Genomic DNA, 27612 nt, shown 5'->3' on the forward strand with positions numbered 1-27612 from the left:
ACTAACACACACACACACACACAATGGACTGCAACATTCTTTGTGCAAGAGTCAAGACACAGCCTTAGAATCCTTCTTAACCTACCTTTAGGAAGTTACAACCAATCATCTAGGGCTGGCATAAAAGAAATTTATTAAAATCCCTCACTTAATGCTTTAGAAAGTTTGGTCCCTTGGCCAGGAGCACAAACACCCCCTGTGAACTTGTTAGTAACCACAGATCCACAGGTCCACCCCAGGCCTACTGAGTCAGAATCTACATTTTATCAAGATCCCCAGGTGATCCCCATGAGTGAGAGGATCTCTTTGGCAGTGTTTTGATTCCAGTTATGCAGTTACTACTGTGTGACCTGAAGCAAAGTGTCTAAATCATTGAAGCTTTACTTTTCTCATCAGTCAAGCGGAGAGTATCACTCATTTCACTGGGTCCTTAAGAGAATTACAGAGGCTGTATATAAGGCATTTTGCACAGTGCCTGCCAACAAATAGTCGGTGAACATTACTTCTTTTCAGTTTCATTTGCACCATCTGCAGCTGCTAACCATACTACACATCCATTCAGTGTTGCTGGAGCCATTCCAAAGCCATCTATGCCCAGGAGAGGGGAGTTGGGAAGGTAGGGGGCAGGGGGCAGGAACACTGTCCGCAATGCCATCTCCAAGTGCGCGGGGTATCGTACTTTTTGCAACACCGAGGAAACCTCGGGTGGTCTCCTCGGTTTCAGATCCCTGCACGTGGCTCTCCTAGAAACCGTGTGCTGGAGTCTGGCGGCCTGCGGGTGGGAGCGAGGGCCAGAATTCCTGCGGAGCTGCTCTGGGCCCCGGCCCTCTACCTTAACCTCCTGAACTTTCCGCCTGCAGCCGATCTCCTTGCAGCAGCACCGCAATCCGCCAGCGGGGGCCCGGTTGCCCCCTGGCCCGCAGCAGCCGCCGCCGCAACCCCTTCCCGCGGGACGGAAGGCTGGGCGGGGGCGCGGCGGGGGCGGAGCTCGGCGTCCTGCTGCTGCTGCTGCCGCCGCTGCCGCCGCCGCCGGTGCTGCCGGTGCTTCGGCCGCCGCTGTCTGCACTCCTGCCGCCCCTTCCTCGGATACTCCGGCAGGGCAGCACTGCCCGGCGAGGACAGATAGGTGCAGCCCGGGCCTGACGGACGAGCAGTCGGGGACGTGAACTCCCACCTCCAGTTTGGCTCAGTGCCGGGCGGCAGAGACTGCAGTCCCGGAGTGTGGGGTGGCCCCCGCGGTCTCCGCCCGGTTCCTGCGCGCCGCCTCTGCTCTTTGCATAGTAATTTCAGTTCCTGCTAGCACCCGGCTCCCTCCCGGAACAGGTCTGTAAAGGACCGCTGCTCCCGAGCCCGCTGAGGCTTCGGTGTGGCTCCGGGAGCCGCTGCGTGTGATATGCGACGGGAAGCCCTCGCCAAAGCGCAGGCAGCGGCCCCGCCACGCCAGAGACAGCCAGGCAACAGCAGGTAGGTGACCGGCGGCCGCGGGAGGAGACGCCCCCCGCGCCACCTCTGCCCATCTGGCAACCCTGGGAGACCACAGCTTTGCGGTGTGGTCGGTACTGATGGGGGATGGATTCGGTCCCACATTTTGCCTGGTGATCCTTTTTGCCTGTTGCTCTGGTTCCCATCCCGTCCTGAGCTCCAAGAGGGGCAGCCTTTCTCGCAGGTGATGAATTTCTCGGCAAGGTCATTGCTCCCTTAGGCTCTGGCTTTGAAGGTAAACCGGCGAAGACGCCTGTTGTTCTTGTTCTTGGGAGAGGGGGATTTGCAATCAGGTCTGCATACTGTGAATATACAAATAGGGATGTGTGTGTGTGTGTGTGTGTGTATGTGTGTTGTGTGTTTGGCAATACTACACAGGCATTTTTCTCGTTTTCCTACACTTACTCCGTTTAAGGTCAGCATACTATCGTTCTATATAATATACATGCGTTTGTATGCGTGTGTATACACACATTACATATATAGTTTTTCTTGAGATAGGCAGAGAGAGAAGGGGAGTCAGAGGTTGATAAAGGGAAATCATTGTAGAGACCTGTTCAATATCTAGAGGTGAACTTTGGAATCACATTAAATCAGGGTAGACTAGAGGCTATAAAACAGTTCTTTGGAGATGGATTTTAGAAAAGAAATCACTGAAAAACACTGTCAACCAAAACACACAAAAGATCCCTACGCCATCCAGGCAGATAGAAAAATTTCAGACGCAACAATGGGCAGTGAAAGAGTAGAGGAAAAAAGAAGGGGGAAGAATTTAGACACTGGAAAGTGATTTTGGCTGGTAGGAAGGCAGCAAAGTCTGGTCAGGTTTAAAGTGCTTTTTAGAAGGGCCTAGGGAGAAATCTTGGCTTGGGGTGTAGGTAGTTCAAGGTTAAGATGAAGTAAATGTCTTGAGAGTAGCATAGGTAGTGGGGAAAAGGCAATGGTTTGGAGGGGGAGAGGAGAAAGGAGGCTCTGAAAGTCAAGAAGCAACCACCTTTATTAAGGTATACTCTTCTTCCTGTTAAGGCAATACCTTGGATATTCTCTATCTATTAATAAATATTTTTCACACCACATTTGTTAAAGATCCATTGGATCGTGTTTTCTTTTTGTTTTTGCAAAGAATCTGGGTCATGGTGGGACTGGAGGAAACTGAAGTGTTTACAACACCAGCAAGATTTGGAGAGAGAGTTGATTAAGGCTTTAGCTTCATGAAATATTTACACATCTCTTGCGTGGGCTTTTGTTTGCTCTTGTTGGTAATGCTGCATATTTTACTTTGATAATGATTTGAGTGTACTTCTTCTGAATGTGCTTATTTTCCAGTTATAAACTCTTCTTTCTTTTCCATTGTGTTCACCACTGGCCTGCCCTGAGTAGCAGCTGTGGGAATAAAGATACATGAGTCACAGCATAAAGAAGAAAATCTTCTCTGTTGCTATCTGGGAATGGCAGGAGTTTGTATTAGGGAATATTCTTTTCAAATAGGATCGCAAAGAACATTTTTCAAGAGCTTTGCTGCTTTTAGTTTGTTGGCAGGGTTGAGGGTAGGTTGTTGATTCATAAACAGAAAAAAAGCAGTAACTGCCATGGCAAGCCTAGAGGTTATATCATTGGAATTTATTCTGGAAATAGTGCAAAGGAACTTATGAAGATCCATGCAGAATATGTGTGAGAGACTTCACCTAATACTAACTAGACTAATGAAAATGATGAGGACAAAACTGCAAGTGCATAGCTTCATGTGGGAAATGGAGATCTGAGGCATGGTCAGAACCCCCAACTGGAGGTCAGGGTGGGTTCCAACCAGCAGTTTTTTGTTGTTGTTGTTGTTGTTGTTGTTTAAGAGGCTAATTACTTTACAATATTGTATTGGTTTTGCCATACATTGACATGAATCCGCCATGGGTGTACATGTGTTCCCCATTCTGAACCCTCCTCCCAGCTCCCTCCCCATCCGATCCCTCTGGGTCATCCCAGTGCACCAGCCCGATCACCCTGTATCATGTATCGATCGGTTTTACATATGATAATATACATGTTTCAATGCCATTCTCCCAAACCATCCCACCCTCAACCTCTCCCACAGAGTTCAAAAGACTGTTCTGAACATCTGTGTCTCTTTTGCTGTCTCGCATACAGGGTTATCGTTACCATCTTTCTAAATTCCATATATATGTGTTAGTATACTGTATTGGTGGTTTTTTTTTTCCTGGCTTACTTCACTCTGTATAATAGGCTGCAGCAGTTTTAAAATCTGAAAAATTTTTTAAAATTGCCTTAGTACAAGTACCCAATATACTTAATTATTTGTCCCTTCAAAATGCCCTTGTTTGTGCCCTAAATAAAGTTGAAAGAACGTATTAGACACAGCTATCCTTCACTGTATGAATTTCCAGTCACAAAATCTGCACCCTTCAGGGAAACACTAAAATCATGGTCATAGAATCATAAAGTCATGAATGATTGGCCTTGGAGGGTTAAGACACACAATTCCAGTCCCAGATCACACTCAAGCTTTTTCAGTGGCCGTTCTTTATGCGGTCACTTGTTGATTCATTTATGCCTTCTCCATATTTTTATCCTGAATTCAACATGGCCCTAGATTGTAGAATAGAAGTCTCAGCCTGTAAAACTCGGGAGGGAGGGAGGAAGAGCACAGGGTGCTATGACAGTCACATTGTGGGAGAGGAGAGGAGTAAGGACAGTTCCCAGGGATTTGAAGGATGAGGAACTAGCCTGGTAAAGAGGAAAAGAAGGGCATTCCTTGTATAGGGACCAAAATATACAGTGGCCAAAGAAGAACAAGTAGTTCTAGGTGGCTGAAAAACTGAGGAGATGAACATGGAAAGATGGGGATAGAGAAGGAAGTGGATCCATCTTCAAACTGAAGTCCAGAAGAGCTGTTAACTCATTTGATCCAGACGAGTTAGGTAAATACATTCATACCGAGGCTCTGTGTTGTTCACATTACCCAAGCTTATTTCTTTTAAATGTCTAGAAACCATATTTACCTGAATTTATAATAGCCTGATTAAAAGGGAGATGTGTCATTGAGAAAGTCAGAATTCTCTGTGCCTTAATTTCTTCATCCACGAAATGTCTACCACCTACTGTGCATATTGTGAAAATAAAAGAGAATGAGGGAATGGAGATTTGAGTTTTACAGAAATTCAAGGAATCTTATCTTTTGACCAGCAGTGCTCAGGGCAAAAGAATAGAAAATACTGTATAGGCCAAGCATTTAATTGTCCCAGATGACTCCAAAAGGCAAAAAAAATAAATAAACCAAAAATAAAAGTAATACAAGAAAAGTCAGGCCAATGGCCACAAATAATTATAATTTTTTTAAGTAAAGAAAATATATATAGCAGTCCCAGAGTAATCAACTCATCACAACCCACTGTGAGGTCATTTACTGGGTCTGACCTTGGCCTTGGAGGGTTAAGACACACAATTCCAGTCCCAGATCACACTCAAGCTTTTTCAGTGGCCGTTCTTTATGCGGTCACTTGTTGATTCATTTATGCCTTCTCCGTATTTTTATCCTGAATTCAACATGGCCCTAGATTGTAGAATAGAAGTCTCAGTCTGTAAAACTCGGGAGGGAGGGAGGAAGAGCTGGGTCTGACCCAGCATTTTTATTTTCAAAGAACAAAACAGAATAAAACAACAGAAGGGTGAATAAATATTGTTCTTGTAACAATGTGTGTGTGTGTGTGTGTGTGTGTGTGTACACACACATTGGACTATGGTAAAATGGATATCATATCATGCATCATTTTAAAAAGTCTGAAAGCTACTGCTTTAAGTGATACAAAGAGATGCTTCCAGTTTGGAAGTCACCTAGAGATCTACACAAGCATGTACACCATATTCTGAATAGCAATCCGAATATAGGGCTCCCCTTGTAGCTCAGTCAGTAATCTGCCTGCAATGCTGGAGCCCTGGGTTTGATCCCTAAGTTGGGTAGATCCTCTAGAGAAGAAAGTGGCAACCTACTTCGGTATTGTTGCCTGGGGAATCCCATGGACAGAGAAGCCTGGTGGACGACAGTCCGTGGGATTGCAAGAGTCAGACCCAGCTTAGTGACTAAACCACTGAATAGCAAACTTGTCTTGAGAAAGGCAGGTCATCATAATTTACCAGTAAACTCATGGCAGTAAAGTCAGAAGACAGGGAGATCCTTGGGAACTGAATTAATTTAGAAAAGTTCAAAGTGGAGGTAGATCTTAAGGTAGTTTATGAAAGATGGATGGATCCAGATGGGCAGTGAAGAAGATGGTGATATAGGAGAAGTAGAGAAGGAGGTGGGGATATGTGAGATTTATTTTAAAATCATTAAAAAAAAAAAAAAGAAAAACAAATGAGTATCAAGGTGGGGGGAGAAATTAATAGCAGAATTTCTGTTTAGATTAAAATATGACTCGAAAATAGTTATTTATTTTCTAAGGTTTTTTTTCTCAGTCCTACTACTTTAAGAAAGCTAGACAGAAAGGCTATAACGTCGGTCACTTATCTGTTATTTTCTGCCATATTTTTTATTTCTTTTGCAATAATTTACTGGATAAGCCTTACTTCAAATAAATTTAATAGTTGAACTACTGAAATTATATGAAAAACCACAATATTGCATGATTATTTCATTTCTCAGAACACAAAGTGTGATCAAGTGATTGTCTTACGTGGAGCAAACCTTGCTTGCACTATTCTCAACATCCTTCTTTCCTGAGCGCCTTATAGGTGCAGCCTCTCATGCTTGATGCTGGCAGCTCTGTGAGGATGAATCAGACCACCTGATACTCAGAATCCCAAAAGGAAGGGCAGAAACTGCCAGACTTTCTTTTACAGTTGCTCTGTGACTTGTCCATCATTTTAACTAAATCTGTAAATATATCTGTATGCATTTTGAGAAATTAACATCTACTGTAGCTAAACAGTTATTTTAAGTAGATAAAATCAGAGAAGAAAGTGCATTATATGTGTTTCTGAAAACTTTTGGTGGGCTTCTCTCAGCTCTTGCTGTCTTTCCTAAGCAATAAAACAGTCTTAGGAATTTGATATCCTCTTGAATAAACCTGTACCTTTAACCAAAAGAACCATTGCCAGTTAAAAATAGAGCCTCATGTGCTTCAATTAGTTGATTTGGAAGGCAATCAAATATGGAAATTCACTTTTTATAAATATGTCTCGGACTCCTTTTCATCTTTCTCCACTTCAGAATGTTTACATTAGTAATAATCTAACTTTTTTGCATGAGTCAAGTCTGGGATAATAAAAACATGTAGAGGCTGCATTTGAGTTGGAAAGGCATTTGTTAAATTTCATGGAGGAAGACATAAATACATACATATACATACATACTGTTACAATTCAAAGTACTCTCTTGAATGCCAGTGAGAAAAATTTTCACAGCTTTTGATCTGGGCATGTTACAGTTGGCAATACAATAGCAGCTTTCTAATTTTACATGCCTGTGATTAGACTAACAGCTTCATTTTGAAGCTAGCAGCATAACTGAGGGCCTGAATTATTATTTCCAGTCAGTAATAACTGACCCTTAGCTGGAGGCTTAGATGCTGTGACCTATGGAATCTGAATCTATAGGTAGGGCTTAGAAATCTATATTCTATAATAGTTAACAAAGGACTTTAATAGCCAGTTGTGGACACTCCTGTTTAGTGTCCAGCCTTTACTTATAAGGAAGAGGAAAGATTACAGATGAGTCCCAGAGAAGTTAATAAATTGTCCTAAACCACTGGGGCAAAACAACCTAGACCTCCGCTTTCTAGTTCACTGATTCTCTGCAAAGGGGAGGAGGAGCAGGACCTGAAGTGAGGGTCTGAAGGGCTCCTGAGTGTTAGGGGGAGGGAAACCCAATTACTCCTGCCTCCTTCTTCCTGGATTGTGAGTCAGTACAGTGATCTCTGTCTAAAGGGTCTAATGGGGCAGAAAAATTTTGTGGATCTACTCTGTGATCTGAGACCAGGCACCTTCTTGGCCTCACAAATCAGATTCCGTTTTAAAATGTTAATTCTTGGGTCCTAAACCTCATAGATCCCCAAGCCATCCCTAGGAAGATTGCTTTAGTCAGTAGTTGCAGCCGGTGATACTAGCAGAACCAAGAAAATCCTGAAAAAACTCAAGACTAGACAGTGAAAATCTATAAAGTCACAAGCAACTTGAGGGACCTCAGGACTGCTGCTAATTCAGTAATGGAAAGCTAGACAGAGACCTCCAGAGCTCCTTAAAAAATCACATTTGCATCTACTAATTTTCTGGAGGGAAAGGAGTTAGAATACCTTTTTTTGGTTTTAAGCCTGAATTGCAAATGGTCCAACAAAGTAAGAGATCTAGTTTAGGGGGTATTAATCAAGATGGTTTACGTGGATAGATTCTTGATTTTTTTTTTTTTTTCAGAATATTGACTTCTAAATAGACTCAAATTAAGCTACCCATATTGTGTCTATGGGAGACTCTTTCTTTATAACATAAAACTTGGAGTAAATGAAATGCCTGAGGGAGTTAACTGTGTTCAGTATATTTTCTGAGTAATAAGAGCATCTTTTTGTTTGAATTCTTGTTGAAATTTTTTCTGAAATCTAATACCCTATGCTTGTGTGTCTGCCTTAATAAGGACAATATGGCAAATATTATCAGGATTCAGAATTTTGTATCGCCTCTGGGTTTTTATTCTGAATTATATCTGTGTAGGACAGGGCTGTGGAATAAAACAGGATTTTTGAACTGTTTTTTATTCATTCTGATGTAAATGTGTTTTCTCATCATGTACTTTAAAAATTTTTGTTGTTGTTCAAAAATGCAAAACATATTTGATTCATTGTGGGTTTTACTTTGTTGGACTTTGATCTTTGCTTTTGTTGTTGCATCATTTTGGAATGTTTATTTCTTCATCTGAAATTAGTTTCTCAATCCCCTCAAAACATGGTTTAAAGCTCAATTAATTCAGCAAACTCTCCATGCTTCTTTAGACCTGTTTCTAACTACTGTTTTATACATGAATTGGTAATTTATCCTTACTTGTGTTATTGTCTAAGCCTCCCTTCCTTTGAATCCTATAAGTGATTTCTCCTCGAAATAGACAAGCAAAAAATGAAGTGACTAGAATTTTCATGCTAATGAGAATTTTAATCAGAGCTAAGGTTAATAAATCGATGTACATTTCCCCCTGCATCCTTGAAGGAGTAAAAATTGCTTATGACAGATGGGTGTGGAGGACTGGCCTTGTTTTCATGTTGAACAAGTTCTGAAAGCAGTCAGAGAACAGAGAGAAATCTGTCAGGGTCAGGGTCAGGGGCTAAGCTCTGACTGCGTGAAAACGCCTCTGCCTTTTCCTTTCGCCTGGGGGATGGTTTCTTGTCTGCACTTGTAGATTCTCAAAGCAGGAGAGTCCTTTTTCTTGAGCACCTGAGGGGCCGGGTGTGCCTCACTTATACCTCTCCGACAGGGTTGAGGATGTGTGTGTGTGCTGTGAATATGTGTGCTAAGTTGCTTCAATCAGATTCTTGAGTGCTGAGCCACCGGGAAGCCTGAGAATGTCAGTACTAGATCAGAAATTGAAAACTGGCCAGCAGGAAGATCATGTTCTATCTGATCTGCAGGTATTTCTTTTTAATTAAGCCAATATTTTAAAATAAGATCTATTATAAAAATGAGACACCAACCACATTCTCTAAGCCAGAGTTGAGTAACAGTATGTGCCTTTATTACACTTGTCTTTATTACACTTGAGACCCCACTTCTCCCTCTTGTCCCCCTGACACTGAAACTGTGTATAATCCCTTGTACTCAACAGCTTCCCTTAATTGTGCGAGCTATAGATACTGGGTTCTCAAAGCCTGAACTGGATGTTTTCTGAGTACCACTGAGCTCTCCAGTGCTCTGAGTGTGTTCATGAAATTGATGGGACTCTACAGAGTAGAGAGGTTATTGTGCAGTGTGTAGTTAATTACTATACACTCTCATGAGAATCTAAACAGTTCTCATCATCAAAATATATAAATTCTGTGAAAGGGTAATGAATGCAAACTGAGTTGACCTGCTCTGTTAAGAACAGACTAGTGGAAATTTTTATTTGCTCGCATGCTTTTTATGGTACCACATTGGAAAATATAAAACAAAGAAACAAAAAGTTTGATCAGTTATCAATTTTACATTGGATTGCTTTATGTATTGAAGTACAGTTGAATTATAATATTGTTATAGTGTTAGTTTAAGGTATACAGTAAAGTGATCCAGGTTTGTGTGTGTGTGTGTGTGTGTGTGTGTATTCCTTTTCAGAGTCTTTTTCCTTCTGGGTCATTACAAAATATTCAGTATAATTCCCTGTACTATATAGTAGGTCCTTGTTGGTTAGCTTTATATATCTTTAATGTACCATGTCTTTGTTTTATACACAACTCTTTCTGTAGACACTACACATGTGTAGCCTCCTGAAAGCCCAAAGCATATCTCAAGCTTTCAGTGGGCGCTGTGTTCTGTTTCATAGACTGGGGAGTTGAGAATAAACCGTCAGGGGTGGTATTGACTTGCATCCCAGTTTGTGACTGTGTCTCTGCAACTGAGGAAGGGCCATCTAATGATGGTAGTTGGTAATGATTCCAACCCATGGCCATGGCAGCCCGAGTCCCTGTGCACTCTGACCACCACACTGTGTGGAACTGCTCTGTCAATATGGCTGGAAATGAAGTGACCCTGTCAGTGTTGATTTATTCAGGTTGCAAATAAAAGCAAATGCCCTTCGGAGACGACAGGCGGAAAACGCAGGCAGGTCCCTGAAGTCGAGAAAGCCCTTCCCAGCTCTCTGAAATCTCTCCTACTTTCTCAACTTCAGCTGCCACTCTCTTTCCTCGTGCACACTTCATGCCTGCCACCCCCTCATCGTGCCTCCCACTTTACTTCTAAAAACATCCTCGCACCTAATTATTAATCCCAAAGTGTCGGTGCTTCAGCAGCTTCACTCCAAGAAGACAATGCTGAGAATAGTATCAGTGGAAGCCAACAGAGGACACAGTGCCACATCAACTTTATGCCTCCTTGGGACAGAGTGTATTTCCTTCTTGAATATTATCTAAGTCTTAAGTAATAGGCATCATATCCCCTGAAGTATATTGATAATATATATAAAACCAGAGGTGTCCAGTGACTTAAATTGACTTACACTAAAACTTTTATGTTCTCTTATGAAACTATCCTCCTTTTCCCCTGGTGGTTATTTTGACGTTTTAAATTGCAGCGATGGGCTTTTAAAGATCATCCCTCTGGGGGTTGTGGCTTTTGAGTGCTGGGTCCAGGTCTCAGGAGGGATGATAAAAGTTAGTAATCTGAATTGGACTGGGTTGAGGGTATATCAGTACTTCCGTTTGGTAAATCAAATAAACATTCCTCAAACTGGAAATAGGAATTCAGTTAGGAGCTAAAGTACAGAATGTGAGAAGGGATTGGCAGAAGGCCCTGACTTAAGGAAGACGGATGTTTGGATCATTTAGTAAGTTGGATATTAAGTACTTTATAAGTAAGATCCTGTGCTATGTGCTAGGGATTCAGAGTTGAATACAACGTAGTCTGAATTCTCAAATAATTCCCAGACTACTGGATTGATAAATTTATTGATAAATGTGGCTCAGCAAAGTGACAGTGGGCTCTTTTTCTGGTCAGGATCTCCAGGAATTCCCCCAGTAGCCTAACAACCAGGCTCCTTTCTCAGTCCCAACCACACACACCCGCATGCCTCCCTCTTCCTTACTTAGGCTGCAGTGATTCAGATCATTTTCCGTCCGTCTTCACAGCTTCACCACCTGTTCATCACACCTGGGTTCCTTTTTCCCCCAGCCAGGCCAGCATGAAAACTGGAAGTCTTTCCCCCACTGTACTTCCTTCATGAACTTGAAAATAAAAACGCAGACAAATGTATTTTCAACTTTATCCTGCTAAAAACAACCAAGAAACAGAGGATCACAAGAGTGACCAAGGTGGGTAAATAGAAGATCGAGAAATCTTCTGAGTTCCTGCTGGTGGCTGGTCTGAATACTGTAGGGAGTTTCCTCCCCATGAGTACACAAGAAATTCTGTGTAACTCCATCCCCTCTCTCTTTTCTCTCTTCAGGAAAATATCTACAAATGCAAGTGAGGTGAATGAAAGTAACATTATTATAGAAGTGACTTTATTATCGAGATCAGCATAGTTGACATTAGAGAGAACTGCTTTAATTATTCTTTTAATAAATCATTTACTGTCATTGATACTTTATCTTTGCTATAAACTGTTTGTGATACACTAGTGAATTATTAGATGGTTTAAAGGTCATGGTTTTAGAGTATTGCTTAGATTCTCAGGGATCACGTCTACCCTGGGGGGATGACTTTGAGTTAGATCATTACTGGGTTGTGTACCCACTTCAGGGCACTGAAAATACCTGGCTGTTTTCATAGCTGTTTGGCAAAATGCCTCATACTCTCCTGCTGTCTTTTGTTTCTGAGGTGGTGCTCATCACTTTCCCCTGGTTTTCCTCTGTGGAGTTAGGGCCCTGGAGGTTCAGCTGGTGATCCATGTCTCTGCAGAGCCCTGGTGAATGAGCCCATCTCTGCGTGTTTGCCCCTACTTGCAGAACTTCCTAGCCTTGCTGCCTAGAAGGCAGTAGCTCAGGGAGAAGGGAGACGGTACCTGGATTACAGAACCAGTGATGGCGAGTGGAGAGAACAAAAGGCCAGCCAGACACGAGAGAGAAGAGGAATTTAAGTGGGATAAATAGGAGCAAGAGACCAAAGGACCCACTCAGGCCACTTTGCCATCTCGGTTCCGGCGCATGAGAGAATGGAATACGCTTCTTTTTATCTATTTGCTTTCCACTGTGAGGAAACTAAACAGAAGCAGATCATACTATGCCTGGTCTCTCAGTTGTGTCCTACTCTTCATGTCCCCATGGACTGTATCCCGCCAGACTCATCTAAGGGGATTCTCCAGGCAAGAATACTGGAGTGGGTTACCATGCCCTCCTCGAGGGGATCTTCCCAACCCAGGTTTCGAACCCAGGACTCCCACATGGCAGGTGGATTCTTTACCGTCTGAGCCACCAGGGAAGATTATAGGTTTGTATAATTAATGACCTCCAGCTCTTTCAAAACTTCATTCTTTAGGCCCGTCTGCCAATAGCATCTGCTAAACTCATTTCTCATTTAAACAAACCTATGAGGTTTGGGCTTCTCTGGTTGGGTCAGTGGTAAAGAACCCACCTGCCCTTGCAGGAGATGTGCGTTCAATCCTCGGGTCAGGAGTCCTCTGGAGAAGGAAATGGCAACCATTCCAGTATTCTTGCCTGGGAAAGCCCACAGACAAAGAGCCTGGCAGGTTACAGTTCATGGGTTTGCAAAGAGTTGGACAAGACTGGGCGACTACACAACAATAACATGAGGTTTGTATAATACTATTATCTCCCCCATTTTGGAGAGGAGGAAACAGGTTAAATAACATGCCCAGAGTCCCTCAGATACTAAGTGATGGAGCTTAGAATCCAGAGTTGTCTAACTTCAAAGGCTACACCCTTTACCACTATGTTATATACCTTGCAATATATTAATATGAACGTTATTAATACTGTGGGTCAAAATATAAGGAATGGACAGGATCTTACAGACTGCTTTTTCCTATCTCAGATTTCATTTTGTGTTATTTATAAAGAAAATGTGAAAGCTTCTAGATCAGTGATAAGTCATTCTTTGAGCAAACAGGGTGAGCTCACGGACAAACATTTTAAGTTAAAACTTCATGAACCATAGTATGGGCAGAAAAATTGCAGAACAAAATGTCTTATCAGAATATCCAGGTGACACATATGTCGTACACACAACGCCTTTGTTTCTTGAAAGAAAAACCAAATATATTGTATGCAGTCACATGTTTACACATGTGCACATACACACATATAAGAAAGAAAACCGGGCAAGGCTGCGTTTAGCTTTACCTCTGGACTTTGGACCTAGAAACTATTTATAGAACTAGTGTTTCCGTGATTGAGGTTTTAATCACAGACAGTCATTTAGTTATGAAACTGAGCGATCCCTTCTTATAGCTTGCCGCTAACTGTTCTAGTTGCAGACTGAAGGATGAACAAAAGGTAGTCTGTGCACAGGAGGCCCGTTTAAACAAGTTTCTTCTTAAAACTCTATTTCTAATCAACTAATGGTACATGACAGGAGGATGAGTATACATAGATTGGTCTGTTTTGAACATGATAATTCACTCATTGGTTTAAAGTCATGATTTCTGCTTTCATTTTTTAAGTATTAATAATAAGCACTTGATTTTTTTCTACTTAAAAACAAAAACAAAACAGAAGTCCCCTACAGGCACTAGGCTTATTGCTGGACTCTTACCATCAGTCTGGAATGTCTCTACTACTTGGTGTTATTTCAAAACCCAAACTCTTCGTTCCAGAGTGTGGCACAGTAGAATGCACTGCTTTCCAAAGTGCAAGAGATTTCTACCCTGACCTGTGAGATGATCTTAGGTAGTATACATATTTACTTTGTATTGAATAGTTACAAATTTATCTTAATAGAAAAATACTTAGAGTAAAATTTTAAAGTATATATTTTTAAATATGCTATATGAAAAATATATCACTGACACAACAAACCTGTGACTTTACAGGTACCATTTCCTAAGGCTTGGCTAGTATTTTTAACTAGTGCACCAGTTACATTCAATTGAATGAAAAATATTAAGTAAAAAATCATTTAGAGAAGAGGGCTTCCCTGGTAGTTCAGTTGGTAAAGAATCCATCTGCAATGCAGGAGACCCTGGTTTGATTCCTGGGTTGGGAAGATGTGCTGGAGAAGAGATAGGCTACCTATTCCAGTTTTCTTGGGCTTCCCTTGTAGCTCAGCTGGTAAAGAATCTGCCTGCAATATGGGAGACCGGGGTTTGATCCCTGAGTTGGAAGATCCCCTGGAGAAGAGAAAGGCTACCCACTCAAGTATTCTGGCCTGAAGAATTCCATGGGGTCACAAAGAAAACTATTAAGTAAAATATTTTGTAAATGAAAATATTGTGAAAAATCATTTAGATAAGAAGTAGACAAGCCAGAAATCATGAGAGAGGTACACAAATGTCACAATCTGTGCAGGTGGTATATGAAACCATGTCATTGCCCTAGGCATCTCAGATTCTGTCTAGAAATGAGAAGACTGGTCCAGAAATCCCTAAGATCAACTCTAGCTGGAAAGTCCAATTATTTTTAACAGGCTTGCATTTTTTTCTTTATCCTTGGGCCCATTTACTGAATTTTAAGTCCTTCAGCCTTTTGAAGATATCCTTCTTATCTGCCCCCTTCCTCTGTCAGCACCAAGCACTCATGCATTCATTCATTTATGCCAGGTCCTCCTGGAACAAATATTCTATGGAGAACTTACATACTAGGTAACATGGGCAAACAAGAAAGCCACACAATTTCTATACCCTTGACTTCATTCTTAAATGAGTATACATGTCTGTGGTTCCCACTAAAGTTAAAACCCTCAGAAACGCTGGACTTCCGTCATCAATCTATTCTTTGTACTTCCTGAATGACTAAGAGATCCTCAATGGAAAGTCCCTTCATTGATAAAAGCATATTATCAAGGCTCATATTACAAATTTAAAACATGTGCTGTGTAAATCCTGAGTAGGATTATACATGAGAATAGACAAAAAGGACTTTCTATATTTCATAGCTAGAATGGTCTAATGCTTGGGCCATTTTGAACATGAAGGGAAAAATACAGTACTTTTTCTGTAGAGGGTAATACAGTTCGTTGTCTAGACATTTTTACAGGTATGAGTGAAACAAGGAATTTTAACACATCAGGTGTTTTTTAATTCAGTGACACTGAGGGACGAATTGAGTGTCAGCAGTGTTTACTGTTTTTCTGTATAACTTACCTCCAAACACATGATGCTTAGTCACTTATTGTGTCAGACTCTGTGACCCCATGGACTATAACCCTCCATGCTGCTCTGTCCATGGAATTTTCCAGGCAAGAATACTGGAGTGGGTTGCCACTTCCTACTCTAGGGGCTCTTATCAACCCAGGGATTGAACCTGCGTCTCCTGCATTGGTGGGCGGATTCTTCACCACTGAGCCACCTGGGAAGCCCAAATACATAGTTATGGTATAACTATTATTATCACTATTTTTCTTTGGGAATTTGTCCTTGAGAAACATTTAAGAAAGTATTGTAAAGCACCTTAGTGTGGTGAGTAGAAACTGTCACAAACATCTGTGTGATGTCAGTAGAGTTCTTTTATGCTTGCCAGCAATTCATAAGATTTTCCTGTACTGGTAAAAAGGATATAGCTGTGGTTTCCTGCTGGGGTTTCTATATAATAGTGAGAAAAGCATCAGAGGATCAGTTCGTTGTGGTCGTTCATGCACTGCTGCTCTTTTCTTTTTTGCAAAAAAACAGGAAGTTGAAGTTTACTCTTTACTCACTTCAATTATGTTTAATAAGGACTTATCCATGTCCTCCTCTATAGGAGGATATAAAGATGAAAAATGCCTTTGAAGACCATAAACTCTTAATATGAAGAAAAAGTAAAGAGGTTGATGCACATACATTGTGATTAAAAACTGTGAAATTGTTTTCAAAATTTTAATGTTTATGTTTTATCTTAGCATATGTAAGATTCCAAGTGTCACATTGAAACATATTTTGAAGAAACAGCTAGTTAAAAACAGGTGGTTTTTAATGCTAGTAATTATACCAATGTTCAAATTATAATAGTTTCTTAGTTCTGTATTCTCTAGTGATAGCGCAAAATCTTGATTTCCTAGCCCAGTAATTTTGAGGGGAATTGGGCAGAAGAGCATAGTCCAAGTCCTTTTCTCAAAAACAAAGTAAAATTATGTACTTAGATTTAATAAATCAGTATGATTACACTTAACACTACTATACATTTAAAAAGAAAGAAAGCCACGCACAAAAATAACATTTGTAACCAAGTATGTATTCTGAATGGGGCTTCCCAGGTGGCTCAGTGGTAAAGAACCCGCCTTCCGATGCAGGAGAGGCAGGAAATGTGGGTTCGATCCCTGGGTTGGGGAGATCACCTGGAGGAGGGCACGGCAGCCCACTGCAGTGTTCCCGCCTGGAGAGTCCCCGGGACAGAGAAGCCTGGTGGCTACAGTCCATGGGGTCGCAAACAGTCAGACATGACTGAGTGACTGAGCGTGCATGCACATGTATTCTGAACAAAAATGATTTAATGGAAACTGTATCAGTTAGGAAAGCAGTACTATATGGTACTGAGCACACTGAAAAACTGATGCTTCTGAACTGTGGTGCTGGAGAAGACTCTTGAGAGTCCCTTGGACTGCAAGGAGATCCAACCAGTCCATCACAAAGGAGATCAGTTCTGGGTGTTCATTGGCAGGACTGATGCTGAAGCTGAAACTCCAATACTTATGGCCATCTGATGCGAAGAGCTGACTCATTCGAAAAAGACCCTGATGCTGGGAAAGATTGAAGGCGGGAGGAGAAGGGGATGACAAAGGATGAGATGGCTGGATGGCATCACCAAGTCAACGGACATGAGTTTGAGTGAACTCCAGGAGTTGGTGATAGACAAGGAGGCCTGGTGTGCTGCAGTCCCTGGGATCGCAGAGTCGGACATGAGTGAGCAACTGAACTGACTGACTACTATGGTGATATGGAATAATGGTTTTATTATAAATTTTAGACCTTGCACAATTGTGGGAGCTTATAGAAAAGTTATGAAAAGTAGTTCCTTTTGCATCTGGTATTGGGTCTGAAGTCATCATAGGTTAACAGAGCTGGTGTGTGTTGTGTGTGTGTTAGTCAGTCATGTCTGACTCTTTGTGACCCTGTGGATTGTAGCCCGCCAGGCTCCTCTGTCCACAAAATTCTCCAGGCAAGAATACTGGAGTGGGTAGCCATTTGCTTCTCCAGGGGATGTTCCTGATCCAGGGATGGAATCCGGGTCTCCTGAATTGCAGGCGGATGCTTTGCCATCTGAGCTACTAACAGAGCTGGCCACTAACAGAACCCCTAACAGCGCTGGTAGTGGGAAGAAAAGCTGGATGTTAAGTGAGGACGGGCAAAGGCAGACTGGAAGCTGTGTCGGACAACTGTCCCATCCAGCCCCAGTGATCTGGGAGAACTGTGGAAGGAGCTGGCACTCTGCATTGCAAAGCTGTTCATGCACCTGGCCCAGAAGGTGAAGATGGGGATCTGCGTGCCCAGTCATGTCCAGCTCTTTGCAACCCCATGGACTGTAGTCTGCCAGGCTCCTCTACCCATGGGATTTTCCAGGCAAGAATACTGAAGCAAGTTGCCATTTCCTTCTTCATGGGATGTGGATTTGGTGGGAGGCAAAGAACCACAACCTGGCTGCTTCTTGACTTCACCAAGGTGAACTGGAAGATCTGTGCCCAGCACCTGTTGTACCACATTGCCCTTCTGAGAGTAGTAATACTACTGCTTCACTTCTGTCTTCCAAAGCTCACCTAGATTTTCCTTGTAGCCAAGTGTAATGAAGAAACATTTAGAGAAGAGAATTCTGGAACTGGGTTTGCATCTAAGCTAAATTGCCAGCTGGTACAAAACCATCACGGAAACTAGTCAATAAATAGAAAGAGAAATGGCTAAGGTCAGACAGCCCCTTGTTTTTGAGTTCTGTGAGAATCCTTTAAACTGAAGGACTCAGGTTCCAGTCTGCTCATGGATTATGTTTAAGACATTTTCTTCTATTTATACAAATTTTATTCTGCATGCAACTATGAGTTGTTGGTTTACTTACACTCAAAGACTAAAGCTTCAAAAGTAGTATCTGTTAAAAAAAAAAAAGTTCCTGGATTCATGTCATTTAAGCCACTGAGCTCATCACTTCAAAATATATATCATCTTGCAATACAGAAGTTAATGAGATTAACTCAGCACATGGCTGAATGAGGTAATGATGAACATATTTTCTGCCACAATAGATTCCAAACTCCATTTTTAGATTTCCATAGGTGCTACAGAAGGTTCATATAATATAATGTTACAGAAAAGAAAAGGCTCATTTAGAGATAAGCTGCCTTCTCCACCTCTTTGCGACCCCATGGACTATAGCCCACCTGGCTCTTCGGTCCATGGAATTCTCCAGGCAAGAATAATGGAGTGGATAGGCATTCCCTTCTCCAGGGTATCTTCCCCACCCAGCGATGAAACCTGGGTCTCCTGCACTGCAGGCAGATTACCATCTGAATCACCAGGGAAGCCCAACGCAGCATGTGTCATTTGCCTGTTGTTGCAAATCTCTGCACTTGGGTTAGGGTGACAGTGCACTCTATACACAAAGTGGTTACGATTTACTCCTTGTGCATGCTCAGTCCCTTCAGTCACGTCTGACTCTTTGAGACCCTATGGACTGTAGCTCGCAGGCTCCCCTGTCCATGAGAGTCTCCAGGCAAGAATACTGGAGTGAGTTGCCATGCCCTCCTCCAGAGGATCTTCACAACCCAGAGGTCAAACCTACGTCTCCTGCATCTTCCGCACTGCAGGCAGATTCTTTACTGCTGAGCCACTGGGGAAGCCCAAGATTGACTTCTTACCAAGAATAAATCTGTAATCTAGTGAGAGAGATAATACAGAGATTCAAGTGAGGGAGAGGAGCAAGTATTTAATGTGGGCTTAATATGGAAGTGGAGATATTCTGGTTCTAAAAAGATGATGTTTTAAAATACTGTCCCACACTATGCATCTAGAATGACAAGGACAAAACAAAAACTTTACAATACCAAGTGTTGGCAAAGATGTGGTATAACTGGAACTCTCACATGTTCTGGAATACAAAAATAACTGGAATACATAACTGGAATACAAAATGGTACAGCGACTATGGAACGTATTTTGGCAGTTGCTTATAGAGTTAAACATTCAGTTACCCCATGATCTGGCACCTCTACTCCTATTAACTTAAGGGAAATTAAAACCTACAGTAACCCAAAGATCTATTTCTAGTGGCTTTATTCATAATTGCCAAAACAAGACATACTGAAAACATAGCTCAACTAGAGAATGTATAATCAAACAGTGGCACACTTGTGCAATGGAATACTATCCAGCAGTGAAAAGGAAGACATTATCGATACAACCAACAGCACAGATGAATTTCAAATATATTATGCCAAATAAAGAAGCCAGTCCGAAATAGCTCTGTACTTTTACTGTTATGTGACAGTCTGAAAAAAGCAAAGTCAGAAGTGGAAAACAAATGAGTGGTTAAGAGTGGGGGAGAATTTGACTACAGATGAATGGTCAATAGTCAAGGACTTTCTTTGGGAATGACAGGATAGTTTTGTATCTTGACTGTAGTGGTGGTTATACAGCATTTATCAAAACTCATAGAATTGTACCCCCCAAAAGTAAATATTACTGTACATATTTTTTTTTAATTCTTAAAAAAATAAAGTCAGCTTTGAATCATGGTTGAGTTTAGCATCCTCTTTGTTCTAAGATCAGAAAATCAAGCCATATGGAGAAGATGCTAATCCTATTCTCTGTTTATTGACATAGAAAAATGTGCAGACTGAACAGATTTGTGCTCTGATGTCCAGAAATCTTGGGTTAGTTTCGATCTCAAAACTCTCTTTAGATGGATGGAGGCAGGGATCACGGGGCCCTGAATATCAGCTAAGGATTCTGTTGCCAAAAATGCTGTTACGTTAACCACATGGTGGATGTAGGTGAGGGTATTGTGCGCTTGCTGTGTCTTCTACTGGCCGTGTGTGAATGGGCTATGACCCCTTCTCTCAACAATCTCACGTTCACAGACCCTGAAGGTGATTGCTCACTCCAATCTTATTTATTAAGGTCTTATAATATGGGAAGTGCTAAACTACATGCTGTGAGCACTAATACCGAGCTACTTAGAGTCTGTATCAAAAGTGGAGCTTACAACCTAGGGTGAGAGACAAGACATGATAAATCCTGTAATAAAGGTCTCCTCACTGGACTGTGGCTATTGAGAGACCGAAGTCACCACTTCCTGCCAGGAGCATCAGAAAGGTTTACTTTGAGGAGAGCATGGTGTTTGTCCTGAACTTTGAGATTCTTAGTTCCTAAGGTCTTTGAGAAATGGGTCTTTTCTATCTTATTTACTAGTTTCCTCCATATTTCATCCAGTCCCTGATATACTATGTTTTACTGATACATCAATGTTTTATAATTAATAAATGAAATAAAAGACAGAGGTGGAGAACACACACCAGGGGGACATGGGCTGAGCACAGAAATTCAGGCAAATGCTTGAGAGATGCATGTTTGAGAAACAGAGTTGTTCTGTCTGGCTGGAGTATAGGGGGCTTGTGGAAACCAATGTGGTGAAATCAAAATGGTGTTGAAATCAAACTGGAGGTATTCTTCAGTGCATGTTAAATAATATGAACATGTTTCAGTATAGGAAGCCTCTGAAGGATTCTGAGCTGAAAGTGAAGTGATCAGTCTTTTAAGATAATGTCATTTGACAGTGATTATAAGACAGTGACTATTACTGATTATATAAGCTATATTGAAGCAAAGGGAAAAAACCATACCTGAGGCACCTATACCAGCTCAAGCATGACTTGGAGAGCTCAAGGGTTGGAAGATCGAAACTGGAAAACAAGCGTCAGAAGCCCTGGGTTCAAGTCCTAACTCTGCTTCTAAGCTATGGTATAAATCACAGAAGTTCCTGAAGCCTCAGTCTTTTTCATCTGTAAGGTTAATGTGGAAATTGTAAGAAAGAATATCTGTGGGAGCTTTGTATATTCAAAAGAGCTACATAAATGTGAGAAGTATTGTTATTTGAGTCTTGGTTATAGGAAGGAAAGTTGCAAATATTTCTGGCAGACCTGTGACAGGAGCTGGGGACTGCATGATTATGGGGGATGAGGGATCTGAAGCTGTCAAAACCATTCCAGGATTTTAAGCCAGACCTGGCTGGGTGACCACTGGTGCTGTTAATAGGAACAGAGATGTCAAGAGGGAAAGTTCATTTTGGCAGAATGATGTCGAATATGGGATAGACAAATTCACCATTCAGTCGCTGTACCCTGCTGAATTTGGGATACTGGCATAACATGCAGGTCCACAGTTGTAAAATATAGGAGGATGGGAGCGTGGGGGAAAGTGGTGCCTGTAAAGAAGTTACAGCTATTAGATCAGCACCATTAGATACCCTAAGTGTGAAAGAGATTTCCAAGGGCAGGAAAGAAGAGGACTAAAGAGAAGAATTCCTGATAAAACCCATGTTTAAGGGTCAGAAAAGGAAACAGTTTGATCTAAGGCTACAAAAGGACTGTCCAAAAGTGGAAATGAAAGTCACCTAGGAAGAGTGTCAGAGAGAAGGGTTCAGTGGTGAAAACCATGCCTGGAGTTCTCGGCAGATGAGGAATAAAATTCAGCTTCCTTATTTTAAAATTGATAAAATAATACTTTCCTTGCTGGCTTCTTGTGGAAAATAAATAAGACAGAGCAATATCTTATACATAATAGTCTTCAAATAGGAGCTGTTACTACAGCATTTCTATTGCTATTAGAAATGAAGTCTCATTTTCAGTATCTTTCAGGAATTATAAAAAAAAATTAATTACTCAGGCCTTGTGAGTTTTGTGTGTGTCATGTTCATTTCTAAAACATAAATCATAGGCTAAATTTGCAGCATAATTAACATCTACCAACCTTTAAAGCATAAAACCTTGCTCCACTATCATTTAGGAAGAGCTCCATACTGTTCTGACAAAAGCATACTGTTTTTCAGTGACTCATGAAGGTGTCCTGCTTGAAAAAAATTTCTTCCATCCCTGCCAAAGTTAAATCAAAGCACAGATACACAGGTTAAGAACTTGCCTGTCTGCTTCCTGCTGCTGCCCTAATGTGAAATGTATTATTTATATGGAATTAATGCCATATTTCAATCCTGAAGGTGGACATGTAAACTTTGTTAACTCAGAAAATCACTAGTGAAGGGGAGAAAAATTAAAAGAATATCCGTTTGATATATACACTTTTACACTGTCTTATGTATAAGTGACCAGACAGCATAGAACAATCATAAAATCTATTTGTGCCATGCTGATTATTTTTTAGATTTTTATCTAAAAGACTGAGCATCTCTGCTTTGATTCAGGTAAAAACCAGTTTACTTTTAAAGTAGGGTAAAAAATCTTCCAGGATCACATGTTGTGTCTCATCTCAAACCAGCCGCCTTGAAAATGTACACTATTAAAGAAACAAGTGAGAAAGCACAAGAGGCTTGGGGACATCGGCAGTTACTCTGGGGAGCACTATCCAAGGCAAGGAGCAGGATACTGTATCTTTTAAGATCCTCAGGGCTCTGAAATTCACTGGCATGTTGAACATAAGTCCCTTGGTTTTCAAAGCCAGATGTTCTGGGGCTTGTTTTCCTGGTGTAGGACCCCAAGCTCAGCCCTTTGTAGGCTTGGACCCTTTGCTCCTTGGGGAGGACCTCTGTGATTGTGACATTCCTTCCATTCATGGCTCACCAGTCCAGGGGGATGCGTCCTGACTACACTGTGTGTCTGCTCCTCCTGCTCATATTGCTGATTTCTCCTCTGTGTCTTTAGTTGTGGAAATCTTTTCTGCATGTCTTCGGGTTGTTCTCATGGATAGTTGCTCTGTAAATAGCTGTAAGTTTGGTGTGTCTGCAGGAGGAGGTGAGCTCAGAGTCTTCCTACTCTGCCATCTTGGCCACTTTCCCTCTACAATTTTTGATTAATCGTTTAAACACATGGAGTAATGTGCCATTGAATTTCAGAGCCATGAGGATCTTGAAAGATCACAGCATAATAGCCCCTTATCAGCTTCTCTCTGAGTCCTGGCACAGGCAGCAGTTTGAAAGAAGCCAGGGTCAAACCTACTTGATGATCTTGGAGAGCCTCCTGGAAAAACAGGAGGCAACTGGGACTCCCCCTGGGAGCCTTCTTTGGGAACTCATTCTACCAAGATAACATCAGCGTTGGCAATCACTGTTTTGGAATTGTCTCTATAACCTATTTGTGCTAGGGACACAGCTTTGCCCACCAATAGGCAATGCCAACCCCCAAAAGACTGTGTAGCACTTTATTTATAATGAAAAAAATCTGTATATAGGTGGACCTGAGCAGCTCAAAACCACACTGTTCAAGAGTCAACTGAATACACAATGGAATATTAGTCAGCCATAAAAACGAAAGCTTGTTATTTTTGACCATGTTGATGGATCTAGAGATTACTGTGAAAAAAGTCAATAAAAAGGCAAATACTGTATGATCTTGCTTATATGTGGGAATCTAAAAAATGAAACAAACAAAATGAAATGAAACTAGACAAATAAACAGAAAACAAATGGGTGATTGCTAGAGGGAAGGGATGCAGGGGGCAAAATAGGTTGAGGAGATTAAGAGGTACCAATCTCCAGATATAAATAAGCCACTGGGATGTAATATACAGCATAACAAAGATGGTCAATAATATTGTAATGACTTTGTATAGTGCCAGATGGTTACTAACTTGTGGTAATCATTGCATGGTATATGCAAATGTTGAATCACTGTGTAGTATAATTCTAAAACTAATGTAATATTGTAGGTCAACTATATATCAGCTAAAAAAAACTATGGGACCTCCCAAAGAAATTGATAACACCTTTTTGTCATCATTTGATATGAGTTGCTGCCCCAACACTGAAACCAGGCACATTTTCTCCTAGATAGCAATTAGTAAAAATCAATCTTATCATGGAACCAGCTCATCAATATTCCTCTTCTTTTCTCTTTTTTGTTTTTTAAATTATGAAAGTATGATAACACATTTACAAGAGACTTGGAAAATACAGAATGAAGTTACATATAGTCCCACTATATATTACAATTATTTTTAAGTAGATAAATTAAGATCATCAATCTTTCTTAACTTTAGGATTTATTATGATTTGCTGAATTTTCAGAAACATCTCTAAATATACACATTTCTTTCTGTACTTTCATTCTACATTTTAGTTAGTGATTTATTTTTCACTTATTTCAAAGTATAGGGCTTTGAAATAATAAAATTAAATTTCTTAACCTGGCACTGAAGTCTATTCATAATAGACTTGGGCTGAGAGCCACATTTCCCAAAGAATATCCCAACCCATACCCCATTTTCGCACAACTCCCAGCTCTCCTCCTTTATAGACTCTTAAGTTCCAGGCATAATGGACCACAGTAAGTCTATAATTTCCCATCTCTGAATCTTTCCTTAGGCTGTCTCCTCACTCCCAAAGCTCAACTTTCAAACCTCAACTAACATCTTTACCATGTGCTATGAAATAGCACACCGTCCAGTTTAGTTAGTTCAAATGTGTAAGCCACAGTAGACTAATTTCTAATTACACATAACCCCAAAATGTCAAAGCTTAAGGAAAAAACATTATATGTGTTTCTTAAAATCTTTGCCAGCACTTGCAAAAAGCCTTTGAATTTTACTCTAGTGTCAACTGAATATTTGCCCTCCTGTATTCTCCTAGCACTTTCCTTTATAAGCCTAGTACAGTAGTTGTTCTTAGAGGTGTATCTTCCTTAAAATGTTCACTTCTAGAGCCTATCAGCCAGCTTTTTGGCATAGCCCACCCCCCAAACTTAACATAATGCCTTAAACATAGGACTCCTCAAAAATGTTTACTTAGTTCAGTTTTCCTCGTTCAGTGTTGAAATTCTTCAGGAATTTGAGATTAGCATAGTAGACTAAAAAATAATAACAATTTGCTTTATAAGTATTTTTGTGGTACTTATAAATCCTTCTAAAATTAACAGTTGTTTTTTATAAGTGGCTTTATTGTGTGTAAGATATTTATTATATTTAAAGCATCTTTAATGTAATGAAATAAAGCATATATTTCCCAGTCAGTACTTGGGGACTTTTCTTCCTTGAGGTTTTTGTTTTCTATTCATTCTGAAAGTCAAAAAACTCCTGGAACCAATGATAAGAGATAAAATAAAAATAGGAATGTATTTATAATGTATAAGAGGAAATGTACATAGAAAATGCAAATACATTGAAGCTGGAGTCACATTTTTAAAATGAAAAGAAGGGCAAAGGATCTATAGTATTTTTTTAAAGTAAGCTTTCCAATTATGAGGTAGATTCTCAGATGAAAAGAAACTTTATCTGATGTGATAAAGACAGAATACAGGAAAGCAACAATGAAAGGTGAATTTTGCTGGAAGAGAAACATCAAAGCTTATCTGAAGTCAGTCCCAGCCAGAGTATGAGGAATCAGAAAGCTGAGGACAAGATTTCTGGGTCACCATGATAGAATGGTTATAATGAGCATCACCCACCTGATACTGTTATCTATATAACTTTAACAAGATGATCAGCAAAAACCCACAATTTTCTTGAAGCAGTTCAGCTTTTGAAATGAACATTTTTGTGTTTTACAAACCAGTATCCTTGACTAATATTGATAATTCCTTCTAAAACTTTTGTTAAAACATTCAGAGAACATGACAACTACTTAAGTATTGTGTCCTCTTAATTTTTATGTGTAATTACATGAGGAAAATATATTCCTTCTATTAAAAAAAAGGAGTATGATTGAGCAACCTCTATGAAAAGGAAAGTGTCTATCAGTTAAAGAAAAAGATATATAGATATTTTGTAAAAGAAAAAGGGAAAGAGCTGAAAAGATAAGCAACTGATGAAGTCAAGCTAGGAAATGATGTATCTAAGTGGAAAACTAGTATATGACTTCCTTGTCCACTGAGGATAGATTAAGCAGCTGGAGTAGCAGAGTTAGAGATTTAGGCAGAGTGGATGTTCTAATGAGCTCCTTGCTCATAGAGATTCCCTACCAAACACCCAGTTTCTCTGCTAGTTCTTGGACGCTGAATTACTTTATGTGCCTTTTCCCCAATCCGTGTCAATTCCATTTTGTATAAAAGGTGAATCTTGATCATTTCTTTCGGGAATAATTATGCAGAAAGGACATGGTAAGATTTGAGAAAAGCAAAAAGAAGTGCGTTGTAGGACAGAGTTAAGAACTGAGATCTTTTCAGTGCAGCCTAAGGTTCCAAAATATTTTCAGAATTAAAATGTCAAGTTACGGACCATGATCTTGGGTTGTTCTGTGATTATGGAGAGGATGGAGTAAGGGAAGGGAGGTGGGGAAGGGGCAGTGGACTTGGAAGGTTTCCTGGCAGTAAGTTTATTAGTAAGAAACTACAAGTAGTTGTACTGTGACTAACATTACATATGTTGCTGCTGCTGCTAGCCAACACTGTGTGCAAAGCCTTCTTCCAAGAGCTCACAACAACCCCATGAGGTAGATGCTACTTCCGTCCCTGTGTTATAAGCTCTAGGCACCGAGGAGTTAAGTCATTTACCCAAGGCCACACAGTTCATAAGTGGCAAGCTGGGTGTGAATTCAAATCATCCGCTTCCAGAAAATTCTTAACAATCTTGCTAATGGAGCCTCTCCCACAGAGAAATGTTTCTCAAAGATAAGGTCCACAGTAACCCTAAACTGCTAGTAGTTCTCTAACACATCAAGTTCAGTCTCCTGCCTCTGCTCATGCTGTTTTCTTTGCCTTGAGTGACCTCCTCCCTTCCACCCGTTCCTTCACGTGGCTAACTCTTCACCGTTCAGGTCTCAGTTCAGGGGTCATCCTGCTCAGCAAAGCTTTCCAGAACCCTCCTGAAGGTGGTGGGGTCCGTTCCCTCACAGACTTATATGGTGTCTTATGAGCACTTTCATCACAGCACTTACCTGCTACTATACTGCCTCATCTTGACATCTTGGATAGCCCAGCTAACTCATCCTTCACATCCAGTCAGTCATGGTGCACAGGAGACTTCATAGCTTCAGTATTTCTAGATCCGTCCCTTCCTCTCTGTTCCTGTGACCATACCCTGGTTCTCTCAGTGCCTCGTGCAGTCACCTGAAAGGTCCTTTTCCCTCCAGTCTCCACACACCTGCCCTGTCAAGCCCTCAGTGACTGCCTGTTAGCAAGGGGAAAAGCCCAGCGCAGTCTCACTTTGTTGCTCCCTTTAGTCTCATCTCTTGACAGATGGCTGCTTTGCACTATCACCCCTGATCTGGAGCTCCA

At 40.9% G+C, this 27612-nt stretch overlaps 1 protein-coding gene across 1 annotated transcript in view; it reads left to right on the forward strand.

Annotated features, from left to right (window-relative positions):
- Positions 1-986: 986 nt before the first annotated feature.
- The window catches only part of GPRIN3 (GPRIN family member 3), a 67915-nt gene continuing 41289 nt past the window's right edge, over positions 987-27612 (forward strand). The window contains exon 1 of the mRNA XM_069593726.1: positions 987-1464. The gene's annotated coding sequence lies outside the window, so the exon portion shown is untranslated. The remainder of the gene's footprint in view (positions 1465-27612) is intronic.

Source organism: Ovis canadensis, chromosome 6, assembly GCF_042477335.2.
Source record: "Ovis canadensis isolate MfBH-ARS-UI-01 breed Bighorn chromosome 6, ARS-UI_OviCan_v2, whole genome shotgun sequence".
NCBI lineage: Eukaryota > Metazoa > Chordata > Mammalia > Artiodactyla > Bovidae > Ovis > Ovis canadensis.